Raw genomic sequence first — 22,627 nt, forward strand, 5'->3', positions numbered from 1 at the left:
ATAACGCTGGGATCACACCCTGAGCCGAAGGCAGACGCTTAACCACTGTGCCACCCAGGCGCCCCGAGTTCTCTGGCTTTGATCACTGCTGCTGCCACCACCATGATGCTTTTAGCAATGAGAGACAGAAGGGTATTATGTGGAGTGACCTAGATTTATATTCAAGTTCTGCTATTTAATAACTCAAGGATTTGAACAAGTTACCTAGCCTGGCTGACCATGATTGTCTAGAATTTACTTTGCAAGGTTACCATGAGGATAAAATGAGATCATATCTAAAAAAGTACATGATGGTTGCTCAATAAATATTAATTACTTTTCATCTCCACTCTCTTGCAGCCTCCACCCCAAGTGTGCCAACTGTTCCTTTAACACATTGGCTCAAGTGTGGACAAAAACATCTTCTCTTGGTTCTCCTTAGCACATCTGAGACAGACTGGCACTTTACTAACTGCTATGGAAAAACAAAAAAATAATGAAATATAGAGAACAGCAGCAGTATAAAACAGTTTGGCTTCCCCAGAATAAGGTTTAGTTTCTATTATAGTTATGTGTTTTTCAGACTCAAAGTCCCCATTGTATTCTGAATGGGATCATAAAGAGAAGGCGAATACTATGGAGCAAACTCTTTTCTTATATTCACCTATTCATTCATTCATTCATTCATTCATTCATTCATTCAGTAAATATTGTTTGTGTCCTAATTAGCAGGAAATTGGTGGCTACCACCTTACCTGCAGGACAGACAGCATTGTAGACAAAGAGAAAAGACTTTGGACCAGGTAGAAAAAGAATAGCAGGAACTAATAGGAATACAAAGAAATAAAGGTAAAATGATGATCCTTAGGGCAGGAAAATAGAGTCGCCAAGTTTAAGGGGGGCAAAAAAGGGCAGGATAGCCAGTGTGATTTGAAAAATAGCCCTGTCATACTTTTGCAATTTTTTGGAAAAAAGTTGAAATCAGAATCCTTAGAATGTCCTGACAAAGTCAACATAGAATGCAAGTTAAAATCATTACAGGAAATGTCTTACCTGTACAGGATGCCTGACAAGACTGCTCTAAGGGGAGGGGCCCATGATTAAAGGCCACGGTCCACCTATTCACATGAGTTTTGAGAGGAACTTGGATCAAGGGAGGAGACTTGCCATATGTGGAGACCACCAGGTTGGTCAAAGAAGACTGGAGGATGTTGAGTACAGTGAGGAAGAGTGGTACCAGGTTCCAGACGTGGAGCTGGCAGGACAAAGGCAGAACACTGGCAGGCTGGGAAAGAAGGAGAAATCTGCAAGACCAAAAGGAGTTCAGAGAGCAAGAGTTGGTTACTCCCTGAAAAGGGGTGGTATTTAAAATATTTAGCAGCTGGCAAGCAAGCAGCAGAGCAAGCAAAATGGGTGCAGTCCTTGAGGCCCTCTGCCAAGCTAGGCATTAACTCTTCAGTTGCCAGACCATGGGGAGGTTTAGGAGGTCCTAGAGAGAGTCCACGGTGGCCAGGATACCTGTGTGTGGGGTTATTCAGGGGGCTAAGGGCAGAATTATTTACCCTGGAGTAAAAGTATAACAGTATTTTAACAACTAGTATAGCCCTTTCACTCTGAACCAGAGAAGATTAGGCCTGCCCCAGTTGGTTCTCAGAAGGAACAATGTACCCACAAGGCTCAGGAATAGGCTCTGGAGCTTATTCTGACCCCTGCTGGTTGTAGCCTGGTCCTCCTAACTATTAAATATCTGTGGAAAGTGGCTGGCTGACTTTGTGACAGGTATCTGGCATCTTTTGGAGCTGGGGAGAAGCTGAGATAGAGGCTGGTAGAGGCCAGACCCAAACATGCATTACACCTGTATCACTTATTCCACATCTATTTCTCCGTATGGTAAGGATGAAATCAACATCTCCTGGACTAGAAGTTCCAGGAAGAAAGAAATTGAGATAAGTAAACACAACTATAATATTAGGTAAATATGAGAAATTAACATCAGAATAGAAGAGCTCAAACAGTATTGAAGGTCATTTGTTTATTCAACATGTATTCACTTTCAGTTCTTACCATGTGACAGGCATTGGGCATTGCCCTGGGTTAAAAATTATTTTTTATTATTTATTTATTTATCTATATATTTGTTTATTAATAATTATTTTTTAAAAAGTATTTTATTTTCGGGGTGCCTGGGTGGCTCAGTTGGTTAAGCATCTGCCTTCAGTTCAGGTTATGATTCCAGGGTCCTGGTATCGAGCCCCACATTGGGCTCCTTGCTCAAGGTGGAGCCTGGTTCTCCCTCTCCCTCTGCCTGCTGCTCCCCTTGCTTGTGCTCCCTCTCTGTCAAATGAATAAATAAAATCTTAAAAATAAATAAATAAATAAATAGTATTTTATTTTTTAAAAAGTTGTAAAATAGAAATTTTGAATCATATTCAAAATGTTGATTATAAATAAATTTGTTTTAGTATATATATCAACACATATCATATCAACACATACATGTGTTGATATGTATACTAAAAAAATAAACTCTGTTAAAAAAATACTTTATAAGATTCCAAAGTGAACCATATTCATTTTCTTTCGGAAGTACTTTATATTGCCTTGCTTGGCAATAAAAAGGGGAGACATGATGGTCATCTACCTGCAGTTATGTAAGTATAATCTTTCCTAGGGCAGGAGAAAAGACAAAAGTAACTCCCTTTGATTAGTGCAGTGTTGAATATGACTTATTCTCTGTATAAGAATGGGAACTCCATGGCATAGTACTTAAATGCATGAAGCCTTCCTACCTATTTTTTCTACTTAGTTTGCAATGCTCTAGATTTGAACATATATACAATTTTCCGGGAATGGAGGGGGTCTGGCCAGCAAAACAAGCCACCACATAAATCTTCACCTCAAATTAGGAATAAAATATGTATGGGCAAAAATTCAGTCAGCCAAATAAATTAATTTAAAAGAAATTTCTCTGAGTAGGTATTAAAATGTTTATTTAAGGCCTGTGCATTTAGACATATGCTTTCCTTGAACAGTAATGATGTCTAACTCTTTAACAGATTATGTCATAAAGGGAAACCCCATAACTTATGATTAAAATAAGGACAATCTGGAGAATGAAAAGGGAACTTTTCATAATTATGTCAAGATAGCAACAACAAGAACAACATAGTAAATGCTAGCTTGCATTCATTGAATGTTTCCTTTCTACAGTTCTATGGTGTGCATTTGACACACAAGTCTTCACTTAATATTCAAAAATTCTCTGTGAAGGATACTATTACACCCCTTTTACATATAAGCTAGCTGAAATTTAGACAGTTTAAGTAACTTGCCCAAAATGCAATTATCTGCTGATAAGTGGCAGAATCAGGACTTGAACCCAGGTCCGTCTGACTCTAAAAAACCTCACCTTAAAGGAACCCACCTTTTAACAAAGGGGAAAAACTCAGAAACAGTAACAGTGCAAAGTGATAAGGGCTCTGATAGAGGGAAATGGAAGGTACGTAGGAGCCCAAAGGTGCACCCTGGTCCAGTCTGGGGGTATCAAGAACAGCTTCTCAATACTCCCAAAGAAGGCAGCATCTATATTGGGACTTACTTCCAAATGATTCTCTAATCATTCCAAAATAACTGTCAGCGACTACATACACACAATAATTTCCTTAAATATACCAAAGGCAGAGTTTCTAAGAAATGATTACACCATTGGAGAATTTCAACAAATTGCCAACAAGACAGGGCAATAGGAAAAATGTAAATCTCAGTGAACAACTTAAAAGTGCAATGGGGCGCATGGTGAGCATCCCAATTATTATATTTCCTGTCACATTGATCAATGGTATAGAATATTATTCTGCTGAAATACTATGTGTCTTATCAAAAAGACAAGTTATAGCTGCGTGCTGCCGGGCATTGTAAAGGAAAGGGAGTAGATGCTAATTCTTTGCAATGGTAGGAATGTTATTAGCTACTGAGAAATAAATAGTTACTAAGGGAAGGGCTCACCTTAGAGTGCTATTCTTGGATTCAGACATTTTCCCATTCATGCACAGAAGATAGCCCTAAAAACAGAATAAGTGCTGGAAGTGGTTGATTGCTGTCAATAACTACTTGGTAAGAAGGCAACAGGATAGAGCAGAACGAGCACCAGTATAGGTCCCAGAGACCTCCCTTCTTATCCCAGCTCTACAGTTGCATAGCAGTATGATCTTGGGCAAGTTCCTCAACCTCTGTATCTGTTCCTCCTCTGTAAAAGGAATTCAGTACCAAGATTTCATCATCTCAGACATTCTTTCCATCACTAAACCGTGGAGGACTCACCAGGTCAAATTCGGGATTAGTATTAGAAGAGTCATTCACCTATGAAAGAAACTAGAAAAACTCTTGTTTCTGTACCTAGAGATGATCCACTCAGCATTATTATACTCTTTGTGAGGCTGTGTTTAATGACAAAGGATTAGCTTTCCACCCTTTTCTCACAAGCCAAAGTGAAGTGACATCTTTGCTGATTTTTTTACTAGGTTCCACATCCTTTTCAATATTAAAGGAAATTATGTGAATAACATGCTCACCACAGGGATCTGGTATTTAATAAATACTCATAAATATTACTTCTTTTTCCTGCTTTTTCTAAGGATCTTGAGTGCCTAATATTCAATTGCCTTTGTTGGACTTGTTCTTTCTAAGTAGAAATTCTCTAATCCCTGGTTGAAATTGTAATTGGAGATACATGGAAATTGTTCCAGATCAGATTATCTCAATTCATCTAATAAACAGACCTATTTGGTTGATGAATCTCAGTGGCTGGCCAACATTGTCTCCTACAAGACTCAAATAAACAGCACTCCATATCCCTTCCTGCGTCCTCAAAATTTTGGAAATAGAAGCAAGAGTATATCAGAAGAAATCCCCTATACCCCCCTTATTACTGATGGGAATTAAATGGGAACATAGTGTTGTAAAAAGTAATGTCGGCCTATTAACTCCACCCCAAAATTAGGTGGACACCTCCTGACACAGAAGCTGATCTTCCCCTCCAAAAGAAAAGGAACAGTTGAGGAACTCTGTAAGCAAGCCTATGTCTCAGAGAAAGAAGAACAGAGCAAGGCCATGCAGACCCAGCATTTCTTTCCAAGTTTATAATCAGGTAAAACCCTCCATCATTGCAAGGGTAGAACAGTAAAAATTTTGAGATAGGCTAGTACAGTTCCTAAGGAAAATCCCTCCATACAAAAACCAGGAGTGAAAAAAAGAAAAAAGGGCATTCTTCTCATACAAGAAAGAAAGTCCATCCAAAAATCATGGAAGAAATAAATGAACAAACTAAAAACCAGTTTCAGTTACACTAGGGAGAAGCAGGTCCAGGCAACTGAAGCTCCAACCTGATCACACAGATGATTATCAGATCTCTCTTTCAAACTTTCTGAATTTCTCAATGTATGCCATTCACATTCTAAGAGAAGGGAGGCTCAGGTTAAAGTCTTGACCATTCTGAAGAGCAAATATGGGACTAATTTGCTGTAGCCAGTGAAATGCAGGGAGTTGTATTAAGGGAAACGATGTCCTCTGGGATGATCACTCAGCTGAAAAACTACTTGACCAATGCAAGCAGGGTGGCAGCTCCACTGCTCAGAAGGGTGCCAGCTGCTAATTACAATGGCTCTCTAGAAAAGGGCTTCCAACAGTATTTCTGAGTTGTTAGTTGATTAGTTTTCAGTAAATCGATAAAGCCTCTAGGGTTAACTGTCTAGATGATATTGCTCTACAATTATAATGCACAGAAAAGTGTTTATTATCAACTTTCTCTTGCTTTGGCTTAATTATTTAAGTACTTGAGATTCAGTAGTTATCTTCCTGCCTCTCCAGAAGCCAGTCTGAAAGGGAAACTGGCAAACATTGCACAGAGGTCAGGTCTATTTCTAATGGACAAGGGAATCAAATGAAAAATGAACCTATTTCTCAGTTATATTCAGGAACACAATATATTCAATCAGTCAATGAGCAGTTAGCATAAAACAGTAAGAGCCACCATATATTAAGTGCTTACAGTGCATCAGGTCCAAGCTAAGTGCATTGCCAACATTATCTCATTTAATCTTTACAATTTCCCTGAAAGGAAAGCACCATTATACCCTTTTTCAGATGTGAAAACATGTCAACTCAGTAAGAGAAAAAGACAATTCAAAATCAGGTCTGTTGGTGCTATGGGTTGAATTGTGTCCCCTCAAAATTCATAGATTGAAGTTCTAACCCCTTCCACATCAGAATGTGACCTTATTTGGTAATAGGATCATTAGAGATAATGATTAGTTAAGGTGAGATCACAGTGGAGTAGGGTGGATCCCGAATCAAATATGACTGATGTTCTTATTAAAGGGGGAATTTGGGCACAGACATGCACACAGAAAGAATGCTATGTTAACATGAAGCAGAGATCACGGTGATAGTCTACAAGCCAAGGAACTCTAAAGATTGCAAGCAAACCACCAGAAGCTGGGGGAGAAGTATGGGATAGATTCTTGCTCATTATCATTAGAAGGAACCAACTCGTTGATACCTTGATTTTGGACTTCTAGCTCCAGAACTGTGAGACAGTAAATTTCTGTTGTTTTAGTTTCCCAGTTTGTGGTACTTTGTTATGGCACCCCTAGCAAACTAATATAGTTGGGTTCCAAAAATCTGTGCTTTTCTGTTGGGTCATGCAGCTGAGGTAGGCAAAGTTCATTGCTGTTCTTATCCCACACACTTAGTTAGACACCTTTATTGAAGTTTGGACTGTGACTTGAAGATACATCTGACAATATGTCTGTGGCTTGCTTCCCTGAAACCTTACCTTCCCCTGGCTTGACTATCTTCCCATCCATTTTAATATTTCTGAGAAATTCATATGGCCTCACTCTTTGAATAAACAAGCCATGTGTTATTCATTTATTCATTAAACAAAAACAACAACAACAACAAAAACCTACTGAGTGTCTTCTTTGTTCCTACTAGTTTCTCATGGAGTTCACAGTACAGGAGAGGAACATGACATTAAGAAAATTATAACATCTAGAATTATTACAAGTATATTAAAAATGCTCATCTTAGACCCTATCAAAATTGAGACTGATCTCTGTTCTAAACCCTGCTTTGATTCTTTTTAAAATAATTAAGACAGATATTTCAGAACACCAGGAGACAAAGGCCAAAGAATAACTGAATTGTTTACTCAAGGCAATGATAAGTAATATTTGGCAATTATCCATAAATTTTCTCAAATATAATGAAAACTATAAACCTATACATTCAAGAAACTCACTCAAATCCAAGCAGGATAAACCCAATGAAACTCACACCAAGGCATGTCATGAATTAGCATAAATTCAACAAGATATGTTGAAAATTACTGATAAAAATAAAATCTTAAAAGCAGTCAGAGGAAACAAGACATTACATGGAGGGATGTAGAAGGCTCATCAGAAACAATGCAAACAAAGAAGACAAAGTGCTAAAACAAAATAACCAACCAATAAACTTACTAACATAGAATTCTATAAGCAGGAAAATTTTCCTTCAAACATTTAAAGTGAATTAGGAAATATTTAGTAAAGTTAGTATCGGCAAAATATATTGCCAGAAAATGTGCATGACAAAGAATTTTAAAGGATGTTCACTAGGCAGAAGGAAAATAATATATGTTGAAAAAGGTAATGTGGGTAAATATGAAAGAATTTTTCTCAAGTTGAAGGAAAATAAATGACAATTTGCACAAAGGATGAAGGTGGAAAAAATGGAAGTATAATGTTATAGGATACTTTCATTATATATGAAGTGGAATAATATTATTTGAGGCAAAGATATGCCTTTTAAACTTGAGAGCATGTAAATAATAAATAAATAAATAAAGCTCATAAGCCAATAGTGGGGATAAAACAAATACTAAAAAATAACTAATTCAAAAGAAGACAGGAAAAATAGGAAAATGAAGAATTGATGAGACAAATAACAATATGACTAATATAAACCCAAGAATATCAAAATTATATTAAATGTAAAGATGAGCACCACAACAAAAAGGCAAACATTACCTGATCAGATTTTTTTTTTTTTTTAAAAGGAAGTCTCAACTATATGCTGCCTGGATGAAAAACACTTAAAATATAAAGATACAGGATGGAAAATGATATATCTTGCAAACGCTAATCACACAATTGGAGTGACCATATTCATATCAGATGAAGTAGAACTCAGGGCAAGAAACATTACCATACATTAAGAGGAACATTGCATAAAATAAAGTGGTCAATTCATCAAAAATAAAAATCCAAAATGTGCACGCACCTAATAACAGAGCTTCAAAATACATGAGGCAGAAACTAATAGACTCAAAAGGTAAACAGATAAAACTACAGTTGGAAATTTCAACATTTCTCTCAGGAATCAATAGAACAAGCAGACAGAAAATGAGAATGTATATAGAGGAGTCAAGCAACACTATCAATTAAGTTAATAAACATTTGTAGAACACTCCACCCCAAAAGAGCATAAGGCACATTCGTTACAGATGTATACAAATATTCAACGAAATAATGCATAGGCTGAGCTATAAAATACATCTCAAAAAATTTTAAATGATAGAAATTATATAAACTATGTTTCCTAAACACAGTAAATTAGATAATCAATAAAAAAAAAATCTTTAAAAATCTCCCAAATTTGGAAATTCGGCAACATGCTTTCAGATGGCGGATGGGTTGAGGAATAACACAAGAAAGGAATTAGAAAATACTTGTAACTGAATGATAATGACAACACAACATGAATTAAGATTTGGGAATGAATCTAAAGCAACACTTAACCGGGATTTTACAGCTTTAAGTGTTTATAAAAGAAAATATGTGTAAAATAAATTATCTAACTTCCATCTTCAAAAAAATTGGAAAAAGAAGAGTAAATTAAACCCAATAAAATTGAATTAAAAAATAAATATATAAAATTAGAATAGTGTATTTAGTAATATATGTTCATATATGTTCACTTCTAATGGCTTACTAAATACTTGCAGTTTCACTTTCATTTATTAACATTTATCATATGCCTACTATGTGCAGCCTTTGATAAATGCTAAGGAAATATGCATGAATAAGTATTAACCCTTGCCTTTAAATATGCTATTTGAAGAGGGAGACACACAGACACACCATAAAGACAGACAAGAAAACAACTCACAACAGAACAGGAGTATGGCTAGATGCCAAGGCAGTCAAAGAAGATGATGAAGGCTCTCCTTTACATCATTCTCCTGCTTGAGTTAGAGTTACAGATAGAATAGCAACTGATATGGGTCATGAAGGGTGAAGAACCTGTGCACACTGTTCCTTCTCTTGAGAAGTTTTGACACCAAGGTAGATATGAGGAGAAAAGGATCAACAGCTCATTTAGGGAATTAAAGATAGAATAGTGGTATGTTACTAAATTGGTTAGTGGGGGTGGTATTAGGGACACTAGTGGGGCAAGAACCTAAGGAGTTATAAGGCCAGTGATGTTGAACATGAAATTTCAATCTACTCTTTGAGGAATATTTTATTCATCTTTCTGACCCACCATTCTCATCAGAGCCAAAACCAACACTTGGAAGAGATTCTGAGTTCACAAAATTAAAGATGCCAAAGAAAAATCTATAGTCATGTTTAAACCAACGAAGTAAAGGAGGAGATATACTATTACCTTGAGTTTAATTCTGAAAAAATGATCTATTTTAGCGTTCTTTTCCCTAATATATTGTGTTTAGACAGTTTTAACAAGATTTGATCACTCTATCTTTCCAAATACTTCTTCACTTTAAGCACTAGTTAAGCCCTGGAACATTTTAATACCCAACAAATTGACCAGGTATTAGGTACGCAGGGTTTTGTATAAATGGTATATTTGAGATTTGCCTTTGTCTACGGCAGGCATTCCTTAACCAAGACAATGTAACAGATCTCTGACTCCATAGTTATCAATTGGAGATAGTTATTTTTGAAATTATTGATCTTCAGGATCTAAAAAACAATTGAGACTCTCAAGGAAGAGCTTTCCATTACTGTCTTGCAGAAAGTCTAGTCATGCCTGTTTAGCTTCTCAAAATTTATGTGTCTATTACAAACAGGAATAGCAAGAAACTAACTTTATCAACCAATTAACTTGGCCTTTGAAATATTCTTCTACTAATCAAAAGTGAACAAAATTATATGCCCATATTTAACTGAAAAATCAAAAAATGAATTCCCATGCACAAAATTTTCTTTATTAAAATTAAATGGTCATTAAAACTAAGAATGAAGAAGCCATTAACAATGACAATTGCCTTGTTCCAGACTAATCATTTTCATTTTAAGGTAATCCCCTGTGGCATTTTTTTTGTTGTTGTTTTTTTTAATTTTAAATTCAATTAATTAACATATATTATTAGTTTCAGAAGTAGAGTTCAGTGATTCATCAGTCTTATATATACCCAATGTTCATTACATCACATGCCCTCCTTAACGTCCATCACTCAGTTACTCCATCACCCCACCCCCTTCCCCTCCAACAACCCTCAGTTTGTTTCCTATGATTAAGTTTCTTACAGTTTGTCTCCCTCTCTGATTTCATCTTGTTTTATTTTTCCCTCCCTTACCCTGTGATCCTCTGTTTGTCTCTTAAATTCCACATATGAGTGAGATCATATGATAATTGTCTTTCTCTGACTGATTTATTTCACTTAGCATAATACCCTCTATTTCTATCCACATCGGTGCAAGTAGCAAGATTTCATTTTTTGATGGCTGAGTAGTATTCTATTGTGCGTGTGTGTGTGTATGTGTGTGTGCGCGCGTGCGTGTGCCATATCTACTTTATCCATTCATCTGGGCTCTTTTCATAGTTCAGCTGTTGTGGACATTGCTGCCATAAACATTGGGGTGCAGGTGCCCCTTTGGATCACTACATTTGTATCTTTGGGGTAAATACCTAGTAGTGCAATTGCTAGGTCATAGTGTAACTCTATTTTTAACTTTTTGAGGAACCTCCCTACTGTTTTCCAGAGTGGCTGCACCAGCTTGCATTCCCACCAACAGTGTAAGAGGGTTCCCCTTTCTCCACATCCTCACCAACATCTGTCATTTCCTGACTTGCTGATTTTAGCCATTCTGACTGCTGTGAGGTTGTATTTCATTGTGGTTTTGATTTGTATTTCCCTAATGCTGAGTGATGTGGAGCATTTTTTCATGTGTCTGTTGGCCATTTGGATGTCTTCTTTGCAGAAATGTCTGTTCATGTCTTCTGCCCATTTCTTGATTGAATCATTTGTGTTTTGGGTGCTGAGTTTGATAAGTCTTTATAGATTTTGGATACTAAACCTTTATCTGATAAGAAATTTGCAAACATCTTCTTCCTTTCTGTCGGCTGTCTTTTAGTTTTGTCAACTGTTTCCTTTGCTGTGCAAAAGCGTTTTATCTTGATGAAGTCACATTTTTGCCTTTGTTTCCCTTGCCTTTGGAGATGTGCCTAATAAAGAGTTGCTGTGGCTGAGGTCACAGAGGTTGCTGCCTGTGCTCTTCTCTAGGATTTTAATGGATTCCTGTCTCACATTTAGGTCTTTCATCCATTTTGAGTCTATTTTTGTGTATGGTGTAAGAAAATGGTCCAGTTTCATTCTGCATGTGGCTATTCAATTTTCCCAACACCATTTGTTGAAGACCCTGTCTTTTTTCCATTGGATATTCTTTCCTGCTTTGTCAAAGATTAGGTTACCATAGAGTTGAGGGTACATTTCTGGGTTCTCTATTCTGTTCCATTGATCTATGTGTCTGTTTTTGTGCCAGTACCATACTGTCTTGATTCTTATAGCTTTGTAATAGAGCTTGACGTCAGGAATTGTGATGCCACTAGCTTTGGTTTCCTTTTTTAACATTCCTTTGGCTATTCGGGGTCTTTTCTGGTTCCATACAAATTTTAGGGTTATTTGTTCCAGCAAAAAAGTTGATGGTATTTTGATAGGGATTGCATTGACTGTATAGACTGCTCTAGGTAGCATAGACATTTTAACAATATTTGTTCTTCCAATCCATAAGCATGGAAAGGTTTCCATTTCTTTGTGTCTTCCTCAATTTCTTTCATGAGTGTTCTATAGTTTTCTGAGTACAGATACTTTGCCTCTTTGGTTAGGTTTATTCCTAGGTATCTTATGGGTTTTGGTGCAATTGTAAATGGGATTGACTCCTTAATTTTTTTTTCTTCTGTCTCATTGTTAGTGTATAGAAATACAACTGATTTCTGTGCATTGATTTTATATCCCCCCTGGGGCATTTTAATACCTAAAAAAATACCTTCCACTTAAAGAATTATATGAGGAGTTCTCAACTGCAACATGTTTCTGTTTTGTGAAACATGCTTGCCAAACGTGAATGTGATTGTGGAGTTTGGGGAGAAGGTTTATTTCAGTTCAATTTGACTGGGTCAAAATCCATGACAGTTAAAACACTTTGAGTTTCTAATTGTTTGCTCCCTAGTCCAGGATGAAGTCAGTCCGGCTTTGCTTTCTCTTCTGTTGCTGGAAAGCAATCTGCTGTGAGTTGTGAGCTGACTAACATCACCATCACAGTGGAGAAAGAATGCCTCTTCTGTATAAGCATCAATGCCACCTGGTGTGTGGGCCACTGCTACACTGAGGTAGGAACTCTGCTTTGCTGGAAATGAGGGTCCTGAGGGTTTGTAGAAGGCAGGCTTCATTAATTCCCAATTTATCAATATTTTGTCTCTCCATGATTCTCTTAGCCAACTTGTCTGCATTGTAATTAAGGTTAATTACCGTGATATCATTTCAAAGTCTGGGTTTAGATTTAATTTGGGTAAATTTGGGACAGCTTAGATTGACATAAATGAATGCTTCAGTAATGTACCAATTCTGCACTTTAAGGGAGTGTTTTTCTGCTAGGTTTACCTATTGAGAGATAAACAAGAGCATGAATACATATCTATATTTAATCATGGAACATTATCAATACTCTCAAAAAGCCAATTGCAATAATAGAAGGCATACCTCTGTGACAGGGGTAGTACTAAAATGCCTTTAAAGGCAAATAAAAACACAAGCAGCCAATTAAAAAATTCACTTTATTGGTCTACCTTTCATATAAATGCCAGCAAGCCTCCTGAGAACAATAAATCCCTGTAGACCAGAACCAAAAGGAACCAGCAAACCTACTCCCTTCTTTATGTTGTTGAGAAAAATCAAGGCACAGAGGCATTAAACCATTTATCTACATTCTCACAGCTTCTTCACAACAGGCCAGTTATCAGGGAAAGTCTTTCTTCTTTGCTATTTTTCTGTTGCATCTGGCTGTGCAGGAGTTCAATAAACTGAAATTGAAGGTGGCTGCATTTTAATGAATATACTTTATTTGTATTAAATGAATTTGATCAGTGAAACTTCACTGCACTTACGTGGGATATAGACCTGGTGCCATCCAGGGAAAGAAATTAACCAGTAGCCTCTTTTCTCCCTTAAAGCCAATTATTTTCTCACTGGGCAAGTAGAAAAGTGAAATATATTTGGGTTGAATTAATGTACTGATATTGAAACTGTATCATATACTTTTGGACTAAAAACCCTGCAAATATAAGAATTTAAGGCAGCGGCAAGGAAGAACTTAAAAAGCAACAGATTGTCCAGAATCCAACATGAGACTCCCCTCACATTTTAGCCAAAGTATCAATAATTCAGCTTATGACTCTTATTCCTCTTTTAAACATACATAGAAAAGAGTATTTGGAAACATTTTTCTGAGCAATTAAACCCAAATGTTATATGTTTTCATCTGTCATTAACATAGCTTCAGATTATTAAGTACAAAAAATCCTTTATATTCCAAAGGTCACATCTTCTTTATTCCTTTATTTTTACATGCTTTTATGCCATATAAATTCGAAGTTTTTAGAGAGCTATACAAATATTAAAGATGTGGGTATTATCATGGTGGGGAGAAAGGAGGTAGTCATATTTTCTATAACACTTCCACGACAGTTCAGCAAAGTAGTGTAACATTAATTTCTTTATGAGGTCACGTGTCCCGTGCTTAAAGATCCTAAAAGCTGGTCTTCAGAGAACAAATATTAGAGTAAGCAGTTTTAAAACCCTGTCTCATTTTGACTAAGCCAAAAAGAAACTTCCAGAATATTATAACCTAATTCTCTCCTTCCTAAACTCTTCAGAATCTGGTGTACAAGGACACAGGCAGGCCCAACATCCAGAAAACATGTACCTTCAAGGAGCTAACGTATGACGCGGTTAGAGTGCCTGGCTGTGTTCACCAGACAGACTCTCTGCATATGTACCCAGCAGCCACTGAATGTCACTGCAGCAAGTGTGATACCAATAGCACTGACTATATGATGTGAGGCCTGGGGCCCAATTACTGCTCCTTCAGCAAAATGAAAGAATAAAGAGGAGTGGACATTTCGAGCAGCCTATCTAAAGGACAAAGATATCCAAAAACTCTGTGTGTGTACATGTGCCCAGGCTGTAAATCACTGTATGCCAGCGGATCATCAGACCTTCAATCCCTGTTCTCCAGGCAGAGGGGGAGCTCCAGGAATGGAGAGTACCTGTCACCACTCAACTCTATATTCTTGGGTCTGGGCTCCATCAGTTTCATTCAACTTGAATTCAGGGGCTTTAAGTTGTTTCCCATTTTTAATTAACTTAGAGGTCCCCAGAGAAACCCAGTGATTTTATAGAAGAGAAAACCTAAGCTTAGAAGAAACAGCTCTCAAGATAATTGGGTAGGAGAACTAAATGGAACACAATCTCCTGTTAGATGTATGGCCTGTGAGAGCAGGGCCAGTATTGCTTAATGTCCTAGAGCCAGTACCTAGCTCTACGTCTAGCTGTTTAAATATTGAGGGGAGAGTCAGGAAGGTAGGAAGACTGGGCCAGGACTGCCTACTTCATTGCCGATCCTTGGAGGTGGTGACATCAGTTTCACTCTGCCTGTGTTTTTCTGGCAGAGAATTTGTTGTTAACCTGTGAGGGTGGGAGAAGGTGTAAAGGGACGTAAGCTGGGAAACAGTGCAAGCATTCAGAATCTGAAGCCTAAAATACCACATCTTAACAATTTTTATTTCAAATTTGAATTAACAACCAAAGCCAGGAACTATTGGTTTGGGTCTGTGGAAATTCAATTACAAGATCAATGAATATCTTTTCTTGAGTTGTTCACCTCTACGTATTCTACCACTTAAGTAAATTTGATTGAGAACCCCCAGCCTCCTGCAAAACTGCCTCTTGGGCAATAAGAGATATACCTGTTTCTTAGTGCTGTATCATCTGGACCACAATCATCCTCCTGGCAGGATGGGAACCTTGAAGTACATGTGATAGCACTTTAGGCAACTTGACAGGCTAGTAACTTTTTTGTTTGTTTTGAGTTTTTATTTAAATTCCAATTAGTAACATATAGTCTAATATTAGTTTCAGGAGTAGAATTTAGGGATTTATCACTTACATATAACACCGGGTACGCATCACAAGTGCCCTCCTTAATATCCATCACTTTTAACTCGTCGCCTACCCATCTCCCGTCCAGCAACCCTCAGTTTGTTCTCTATAGTTAAGAGTCTGTTTTCTGGTTTGCCTCTCTCTCTTTTCCCCCCATGTTCATCTATTTTGTTTCTTAAGTTCCACATGAGTGAAATCATATGGTATTTGTCTTCCTCTGCTGATTTATTTCAGTTAGCATACTATCCTCTAGCTCCATCCATGTGGTTGCAAACAGCAAGATTTCATTCTTTTTATGGCTGAGTAATATTCCAATGTGTATATATACCACATCTTCTTTGTCCATTCATCAGTTGATGAACATTTGGGCTCTTTCCATAATTTGACTATGGTTGATAATGCTGCTATAAACATCAGGGTGCATGTGTCCCTCTGAATCAGTATTTTTGTATCCTTTGGGTAAATACCTAGTGGTATGCAATTGCTGGGTCATAGGGTAGTTCCATTTTTAACTTTTTGAGAAACCTCTGTACTCTTTTCCTGAGTGGCTGCACCAGTTGGATTCCCACCAATAGTGTAAGAGGGTTCTCCTTTCTCCAGATTCTCACCATCTGTTATTTCCTGTGTTAATTTTTGCCATTCTGACAGGTGTGAGGTGGTAGCTCACTGTGGTTTGATTTGTATTTTCCTGATGATGAGTGATGTTGAGAAACTTTTCACGTGTCTGTTAACCATCTGTATGTCTTTGGGAAAAAAATGTCTATTCATGTCTTCTGCCCATTTCTTAACTGGATTATTTATTTTTTTAGTGTTGAGTTTGATAATTTCTTTAGAGATTTTAGATACTAACCCTTTATCAGAGATGTCATTTGCAAATATCTTCTCTCATTATGAAGGCTGCCTTTTAGTTTTGTTGATTGTTTCCTTTGCTGTGCAGAAGCTTTTTATCTTGATGAAGTCCCAATAGTTCATTTTAGCTTTTGTTTCCCTTGTCTCAGAGACACGTCTAGTAAGAAGTCGCTATGGCTGGTGTCAAAGAGGTTGCTGACAGGATAGTAACTTATTTGCCAATTATCTTTTCAGAGAAATAGTTCTCTTAAAAGAGTTAGGAGTCCAGAGAGAATAGCTGTATTTTGAGGGCTCTCTCTGCATTTTCTTTATCACTTGACTACTTGCTCTCCCAAATCTATGATTTCTTTCAAAAGGGTGTACACTGAAAATGCTTCATGTCTTAAATTACTTTTAATGATATTAACTCTCTTATGAACTGAATGTTATCTACCAAAGGTACAATTTTAGATTTTTCTACATTCTTGAACTACTTACTCATAACACATACATGTATATTTTATAATACTAGTGGGCACATTATTAGGAATCAAATGTGTCTATAAATATTATCTGCACTCATTGCTCAACTGGAAATATAAATAAGAATTTTCCTAGATTTTAGTGGTCTTTTTTTCCCTAAAATATATTTACCAAAATTGCTTCAGTGAAACTTTCTGTCATTTCTGGCAGTTGTCACTTTCTTAAAATATTTCTATTGTGCCTCGCCCCCCCCCTCCCAATCTACATTAAAATTGATTTATTCTCAGAAAGCCCTTGGGGCGCCTGTGTGGCTCAGTCCTTGAGTGTCTGCCTTCGGCCCAGGGTGGGATGGAGTCCCACATCAGGCTCCCCCTCTGGGAGCCTGCTTCTTCCTCTCCCACTCCCCCTGCTTGTATTCCTTCTATCGCTGGCTGCCTCTCTCTCTGTCAAATAAATAAATAAAATCTCAAAAAAAAAAAAAAAGCCCTTAACATCTCTTTAGTTTTCTACAGCTCAGACTCAGTGGAAGTCTTCCTTATAATCTTTGGAATCTAGTTAAATACTAGCACTCATAACCCGAAACTAACGTAACATTGTATGTCAACTATACTTCAGTAGAATAATAATTAATAATAATAATAATAATAATAATAATAATAAAAGTACTAGAGGTAATATATTTTCCAGCACATGGATATCAAGAAATATTTTTCTCACTAGGTATAGAAAAAACATTGACAAAACTCAACAACCTTTCAGGATTGATTAAAAACTCTCCATGAATTGGATATAGAAGGAATTTACATTAACATAATAAAAGCCATATATAACAAGCCCACGGGTTACCTCATATTAATGGTGAAAGACTGGAAACTCTTTTTCTAAGATCAGGAACAAGAGAAGGATGCATACTTTCATCACTTCCATTAAAAACAGTACTGGAAGTCCTGGCCAGAGTAATGAGGCAAGAAACTTTTTTTAAATTATCCAAATCAAATGCTAACTATCCTGGAATCAAAAAAAAAAAAAAAATCCAAGTCAGAATAAAAGAAGTAAAATTATCTCTCTTTGCAGATGACATGATCTTTTACATAGAAAGGCCTAAAGACTCCACCCCAAAACTGTTAGAATAAACAAATTTAGTAAAATTTCATGATATAAAATCAACATACAAAAATCAGTTGCCTTTCTGTATACTGACAACAAACTATCTGAAAAAGAAATAAAACAATCTTATTCACAATAGCATCAAAAACAATAAAATACTTATGAATAAATTTAATCAGGAAGATCTATACACTGAAAAATGTAAGACATTGATGAAAGAAATTGAAGAAGACACAAATAAGTGGAAAGATACCCTATGTTCATGGATCAGAATTAATGTTGTCAAAATATCTATACTATCCTAAAGCCATCTATAGATTCAATGTAATCCCTATCAAAATTCAATGGCCTTTTTTTTTAATAAGAAAAAAATTCTAAAGTTCATATAGAACCACAAAAGACCCTGAACAACCAAAGGAATCTTGAGGAAGAAAAACAAAGCAGGAGGCATCACACTTCCTCATTTCAACTATACCACAAAGCTAATAGTAATTAAAACAGTACGCTACTGGAATAAAAACAGATACAGAATCAAGTTTTTTTTTTGAAAAAAACTGGATATTCACATGCAGAAGAATGAAACTGGACTTGTATTTTGCACCACTCACATGAATTAACTAACACAAAACGAATTAAAGACTTAAATGTAAGACCTAAAATCATAAAATTTCCAGAAGAAAACATACGGGGTCTGGTCCTTGACGCTAGTCTTGACAATGATTTTTTTGAATATAACACCCAAAGCATAAGTAACAAAATAAAAAATAAACAAGCGGGGCTCCAGAAAGCTAAAAAGCTTCTGCACAACAAAAGAATGATTAATAGAGCAGAGAGGTAACCTGTGGAATGAGAGAAGATATTTGCAAATCACACATCTGATAAGGGATTAACATCTAAAATATACAACTCGATAGCAAAAACAAAAAACAAACCCCCCCAAATTATCCAGTGAAAAAATGGGCCAAGGACCTAAATAGACATTTTTCCAAACAAGACATACACATGTCCAACTGGTACATAAAAAGATGAAAAATCACTAATCATCAGAGAAATGCAAATCAAAACCACAATGAGATATCCCCTCACACTTGTTAGAATGGCTGTTATCAAAAAGATAACAGGTAAGTGCTGGCAAGAATGTATGGAAAAGGGAACCCTTGTGTACTGCTGGTGGGAATATAAACTGGTGCATCCACTATGGAAAACAGTATAAAGATTCCTTGAAAAATAAGATTGAACTGCCATGTGATCCATCAATCTCACTTCTGGGTGTATATGGGAAGGAAATAAAATCACCATCTTGAAGATTTGTTTATGTTCACAACATGTACAATGTTCATTGTAGCATTACTTACAATAGCCAAGACATAGAAACAACTTAAGTGTCTGTCAATGGATAAATGGATAAAGAAAACGTGATATATATAGATATCCATATGTATCTATATACATCTATATTATTCAGCCATTTAAAAAAAAGAGAAAATCCTGCCATTTGTGACAACATGGATCAACCATGATCGACTGAGATGAGTCAGATAGAGAAAGGCAAATACTGTATGATCTCACTTGTGTGTGGAATCTAAATACAACAAACAAATAAAAAAACCCAAAAAACGAATTCATAGCAACAGAACAGTTTGGTTGTTGCCAGGGTATGGGGGACTGAGGGGGAGAAATGGGTGAAGGTGGTCAAAGAGTATAGACTTTCAGTTATAAGATGATGAATAAGTTCTGGGATCTAATGTACATCACGGTGACCATAGTTAACAAAATTGCACTACATACTTGAAAGCTGCTAAGAGAAATCTTAAAAGTTGTCACCACAAAAAAGTAAATAAAAAGGTAACTATGTGAGGCAGTGGAAGTGTTGACTAATCTTATTGTGGTAATCATTTCACAGTATGTACATATATCAAATCACCACATTGTATGCCTTAAACAATGCCATATATCAATTATATCTTCAAAGGCTGGAAAAAAATTAGAACTAAATTCCTAAACAAAAAAATGGATGATTCTTTCCAAATGACTTTTTTCATCCAATTTGAAATTCTAAAATGGAAGTCATGTTAAATCAGCGGGTCCCTCATAACAATCATCTGCCCAGTTCTGCAAGAATAGATGTGAATATACCTTTTGAGTGCACAAAGATAGAAAGACAAAATAAAAGTTTAATAGAATCATGGAGTGGACAGAAGATTGAAGGCCATCTACTTCAACGTTGCTATTTACTGGATGTTAACACTGAGACCTGAGATCACACAGGCCATGATAAGATCAGAATTAGAACCCCATATTCCTTATTTTTAATCTCTCTTTGGAATACCTCCTACTATGCCATAAAAACACTTTGCCACCAAACAAGCTCATTCAAATATGGCTATCTGTAAATACATACATCAATATTCTGTACAATATTTTTATGCCCAAACTAGACTTCGGCTCTGGTGACCAAAATAATAATGTTAGTGACTCTGCTGATGCAGGGATTCTATCTGCCTTACTCACTTTTGAGTAAACCCTTGGCACTTAGTAGGTGCCATTAGTGGTTTAATTGGATTGATTTAAAGTGAAGTGAGAATCTCTTTCTCTGCAATTTCTATCCAGTATTGTCATCTAGAACCATCCAAAACAAGATTAATCTCTTTTCTGCTTGAACACAATTCAAATAAGGAGAAAAACTAAGTTCTTGTTAGCAGCCTGAAGATGAGTGGTTCATTCAGCTGTTCCTTGAAGATTTATTTATTTGTGTGTGTGTGTGTTCCAACAAAACTTTATTCATGGATGCAAATTTGAATTTTATAAACTTTTATTTTTTTAATAGTACTTTTTATTATATTATGTTAGTCACCATACAGTACATCCCTGGTTTTTGATGTAAAGTTACATGATTCGTTAATTGCGTATAACACTCAGTACACCATGCAATACGAGCCCTCCTTACTACCCATCACCAGCCTATCCCATTCCCCCACCCCCTCTGAAGCCCTCAGTTTGTTTCCCAGAGTCCATAATCCCTCTCATGCTGAAGATTTATTTATTTATTTATTTATTTATTTTAGAGAAAGAGAGACCACACACATGAGTGGATTGGGCAGAGGAAGAGGGAGAGGGAATCTCCAGTGGACTCCACGCTGAGCAAGGAGCTGGACATGGGGCTCAATCCCACGACCCTGAGATGACCACCTGAGCCAAAAACAACCATCAGATGCCTAACCAACTGCACCATGCAGGTGCTCCTAAGCTGTTCTTTTTTTTTTTTTTTTTAAGATTTCATTTATTTATTAGAGAGAGCACAAGCAGAGGGAGCAGCAGTCTCCCTGCTGAGCAAGGAGCCTGATGCGGGGCTTGATCCCAGGACCAGAGGATCATGACCGGACCCGAAGGCAGATGCTTAAAGACTGAGCCACTCAGGGGCCCCCTGCCCTCAGCTGTTCTTTGAATAATCCAGTGTCCAGACAGGCCCTTACACATCCTAATCAATATTCTTCTGTGTGTTAAGGGTTCATATAAAGTGTGGAGATTCATAAAGGGCAGAATGGACCCAGACTGAGGACATTAACTAAGTGCAGACCACAGATTCAAATGAAAGGTCTTTGAACACAATGAATGTATTATAATTACGGTCTGAGCACCCAGCCCAGTACCTTACACATACCAGGCGCTAGGGACTATGTCTAAATGATCTGCGTCTTACTATTCTCTTAGCACTACTTGACCTATGTATTAACCCTGTGGTCAAATACCATTCCTTTTCAACTTCAATTATTTTTACTTAGTGAAGGCTGAAACCATTATGACAAAGCATTTTGCACATTTCAAAGACAAGCATTCTTTTTTACACCCAGTGTTACTACTACCAGTGTCATTCAGTCAACTTATTGAGTTTGGATTTGTATCATTTATTCTTTCTATTTCTTTTCACAAAGAAAAACAGAAAGAATATTCAAGGCAAGAACTTGAAGAGGAGAAAGATCTAAGATCTAAAGAAATACCAACATTTGTTTTAGGGAGTTAAGATGGCGGAGAAGTAGGGGACCCCTTTTACAGCCGGTCCCCTGAGTCAAGCTGGATAGGTACCAGACCAGCCTGAATCCACAGAATCAGCTTGAGACACAGGAAGATACATCTGGATCTCTACAAATGAACATCTCCAGTGCTGAGTATTGAGGTACGAAGTGGGGAGCCGTGAAACCGCGCACAGATATCGGGAGATAAACGGAAGGGGTAGGGAGCCGCCACGTTTGGGCGCTGGGAAGCAGTAGCCACCTGCACGGGGGAGCGGGCAGACTCGCGGACCGGCACCCACGAGAAAACAGACTGAGACCGTGAGCCGGGAGCACGTGCCACCAGGCATCTCACGGAACTCCGGAACTCCGGTGTGCTCACTGGATCCAGACTGAGACCGGGAGCTCCGGGAGCGCACGCAGGGCAGCTGGCAGCTGGCAGCATTAGAAACACAAAGGACAGAGACACTCCAGCCCTGGAAGTGAGGGAGGGGACACCGTGTGTGGGGTGCACATCTCGGGACGCTGCAGGGTTGAGCAGCACCAACAGTAACAGAGTTAAAGTGGCCAGAACATCAGTCGAGAATGGTCCACGATCCCCTCTGTTCTGAGACAGAGGCTGAGATTCGGCCGCTGCTGCTCTGACTCTCAGAAGAGGCACAGCAGACTGCCAGGGAAAGCCGCCAAAGAACAAAAGCCTGGAAATACTGGCTCACAG

General features: G+C 37.3%; 1 pseudogene; it reads left to right on the plus strand.

Moving 5' to 3' along the window:
- The first annotated feature begins 12,500 nt into the window (after positions 1-12,500).
- On the plus strand, positions 12,501-14,427 carry LOC100482120 (annotated as a pseudogene).
- Positions 14,428-22,627: the final 8,200 nt, after the last annotated feature.

This window comes from Ailuropoda melanoleuca, chromosome 16, assembly GCF_002007445.2.
Source record: "Ailuropoda melanoleuca isolate Jingjing chromosome 16, ASM200744v2, whole genome shotgun sequence".
Lineage (NCBI taxonomy): Eukaryota > Metazoa > Chordata > Mammalia > Carnivora > Ursidae > Ailuropoda > Ailuropoda melanoleuca.